This window comes from Amphimedon queenslandica, unplaced genomic scaffold (assembly GCF_000090795.2).
Source record: "Amphimedon queenslandica unplaced genomic scaffold, v1.1 AMPQUscaffold_13020, whole genome shotgun sequence".
NCBI lineage: Eukaryota > Metazoa > Porifera > Demospongiae > Haplosclerida > Niphatidae > Amphimedon > Amphimedon queenslandica.
This window is the reverse complement of record NW_003546744.1, coordinates 64747-68522: the sequence shown is the minus strand read 5'-3', so window position 1 is coordinate 68522 and position 3776 is coordinate 64747.

Sequence of the window (3776 nt, the reverse complement as noted above, 5' to 3'; positions counted from 1 at the left end):
TGTACACATACGAGACACCATTGGTGTATTGGCCTTGCGAAATCAAAAAACATATTAACTCTTGTCAAGGATCTAAAGTTCATACATCTTTCTAAGACCTTATAGAAGTAACTATAGTTGCTACACGTACACTATGGACTCAAAATGGCTGCCATTAACATTATTATGATTATTATGTCATGAATAATAATGAGATGGTGACACTAGCTATGTACACATGCACATGTACATGCATTTCTAAATAAATTTAATCATTTTTAATGAACATGTACAAAAATAATAAAAATATAATTAAAAGAATTTAAATAAAATAAATATAATAAAAATTTGTGGGCCTTTGGATTCATTTTATGGGCTATCACAAAAATTGATATACATGTAAGATGCCAATGTTTTATACGTACCATTGAATGGTAGTTATTATAATTACAGTATACAATAATAAATATGTATATCATTGCTACACTAAAATTATATTCATGGACATTATCATGGCATTATACAATGATGTCACAATCACACCACCACATCCACCAACATTTAGCATAAACACAACCACGTACAATTTTGATAAATGACTATAATTTTAACCCTATTAAAAAAGTGTCACAGTATAATGCTAAAATATTCAATTTTGTACGGTAACCATGATCATCACATTACCATTCATGAAATGTGAAATTATTGTTCTCATCACAACAACATGGCCCAAGCATATATACTGCAAAAAGGCATCAATAATGAATAAGAAAGTATTTTGGAGCAAATTAAAAATTCAATGAGAGTGCAAATTTCATTTGTACTTTCTGTACTATGAAAAAAATTGATTGAAAAAGAATATAAAATAAGACAAAGATGGAATCATAAAAACAAAGTGAGAGGTAGAGATAAGGAGGATGTCAATTGTCAGGACAGGAACAGCAGCAACAATGACTGATAATCAATAAATGATGTAGGAGTGTAGTGTGGAACACAACCTATGAGTAACATCTGAACTGTAAAAACGAACTTAATGAGGTGCATTAGTAGGAGTGCAAGTGTGTTAAATGAGACATACTCTTACCATCATCACGCTACAACTCAATCATACTACTATCACGCCACCTATAGTCTAATACTATAAAATTGGCTGTAGTTACAGCTCGGGCAACTTCATTCTCACATTTCTCAGTCATGTCTGTTCTCCTCATAGGATCCACTGGAATGGGAAAGAGCACCTTAGGGAACTACCTTCTGGATCCTGATGATAAACACATGTTTGACAACCAAACCTTTGCAACATCTACAGACAACAGGCCAATGACACAAGAAGTAAAATCTATATGTCAGAAGGTCCAAATTAATAATTGTAGAAATGAAAGTCTTGAAGTGATTGATACCCCGGGGTTGAATGAGGATGCTGAAAAAGATTTATCTCACATGATTGAGATCATAAGGAAGTTGAATAATTGTAAAGAAATCAAAGCTTGTATTCTTGTCGTTAAATTCAAAGCTAAAATCGACGTGCAGTACAAAGCAACACTGGAATACTACAGTAAGCTCCTGCCTGGTCTGTTTGAAAGGAATGTCATCATTGTAATGACTGACTATGCAACAGATGATAATTCAGTGAAACGGCGAGAAAGGCTGCGTATTGATGTCGAGCAAGTTAAACGTAACACAATATTGGAGCTTGACAAATGCACCAATAGCCAAATAACGTATTCACCACAAATATTCATGATCGACTGTCTGCCAAACAGTGATGAGATGGAGACTAGCCAAAATGAGCGTACAGCAATCCTTGAGCACATCTTTCAATTGCCACCAACAAAAGTTGAAAACCTACAAGTCGCAAAAACAGATTACGTCAAACAGAAAGATGCCAAAAAGTATGAGAAGCTGCAGGGAGAAATAGAGGGATATAAAGAAAGATTGAAAGAACAGTATAAGGATAGTGAAAAGGTTCTTGATGACACACATCAAAAAGGGATGAGAATTACTCAAGTAGAAAATGAAATACAAAATCTTGAGAAAAAGTTACGTGACAAAAATACACCAGAAAATATTGTGGCTGCACATTGGTCCATTAGTGAAGAAGGAAGAATGTTTCGATGGTTCACACGAGAGTTCAGCATCGAATCAGAGCATGAAATTACAAAATATACCACATGGACAAATGGATATTGCAAGTTTAAAGAGATTGTTCAAACATCCAAATTGGTCAAAGGAAAGGTTGGAGGGAGGTTCATGCGTGGAATTTATGCATCAGTTACTGCGCACACCGAAAAGAGAATGAAATATACAGAAGAAATTACAGATCTTCAACGACATTTAAAAATGCAAGAGGAGTTTCTCATAGAATTCAAAAAGGATCGGCAAAAATATCGAAATGATCATGTGAAAAAATCTCGTGAAATAGAATTGTTGGAAAAATGTATTGCTGAAAGGAATGATGATGCTGCAAAATGCCTCTCAGATCTCATGACAATGGAAGAAGCTATGTCAAGGCTGAATGATGAAGTAGCAAAGTAAAACTTTCATCTTTACAAAAATTGCTGTCTAAATGTTACTAAATGTAGTAACATATTGCTGCTTTGAATATTAATATTATTTTAGTATCAGATTAGTATCATATCATGTTAAAATGATTAAAGTTAGTTGATGTGCATTTTGTGAAATTATTAAAATGTCAATGAAAATAATTTGCTGTATGTGAACATGACATACTGTACATGTAGCAGTTAAGGCTGAAAAAAGAGGCATAAAAATATAATTTCTGTAAATTTCTAATCCAGTAAAATTGAAGTAATGGTAAAATTTCCAGATAGACAGTAACAATGGTTGTTCTACATGTACATGTAAATCTGAAGCATGGGCACCAATTAGAGATTATAAATGATGACAGACTACACCCTTTGTAGCAGCTCCACCCTCAAATAACGACTTAATTAATTATTCATTATCATTATTAATGAATATTAATTACCTTTTACAGTTTTAATTATGTATTGCTCCTTCAACATCTTCAATATATCATGTCATTATTCATGTGCATTACTTCATAACACAAACCAGGCCTGACTCTTATTACCTATAACTCAGTTCTAAAGATGCTTCACATCTACAAAACTCACTGTCACTCTGGTCCATTAGGAGTTCCGTATACTCCAGTTATACGTATACTTTACAACAATATCGGAAGTATTATCTAATTAATTGTTCATTATTGTTATTATCATGAATATTAATTACCTTTAACTGTTTTAATTATTACTGGTATTGCTCCTTCAACATCATCTTCAATATAATCATGGACGTAACACAAAACAGACCTCTCAATAACTATTTAATAACAATACCTTTTATAATTTTTATTTAAAATTGTACGGTTGACAATGTAATGTAACCATTAAAGCAATATTATTATGGTTAGTCCACTGGTAGTATAATTGGAATTGAATTTAGGAAGATTATAAAATAAATGAAAAAATGACATTGTATTCTGATGTTGCATAAAAAGTTTCTGATCAAAATTGAACATTTTACAAATTTTTAAAGTTCCCAAAAATCAGGCCAAAGACCCTGTACCATAGTACAGCAATTATGGTAGATGTATACTGTACATGCATGTCACGAAACATGTATTAATTGTTGTAAACATTATTAAAGTGTGCTGTGTTTCTGTTGCAATACTTACCTATTATATATTCATTGTAGTGAACTAAAAGAGAACGTGCTTCTTCTCAACATAACTCTGGAAGGCTCTTGTAGTTACTAGTTACTCTAGAGAATCC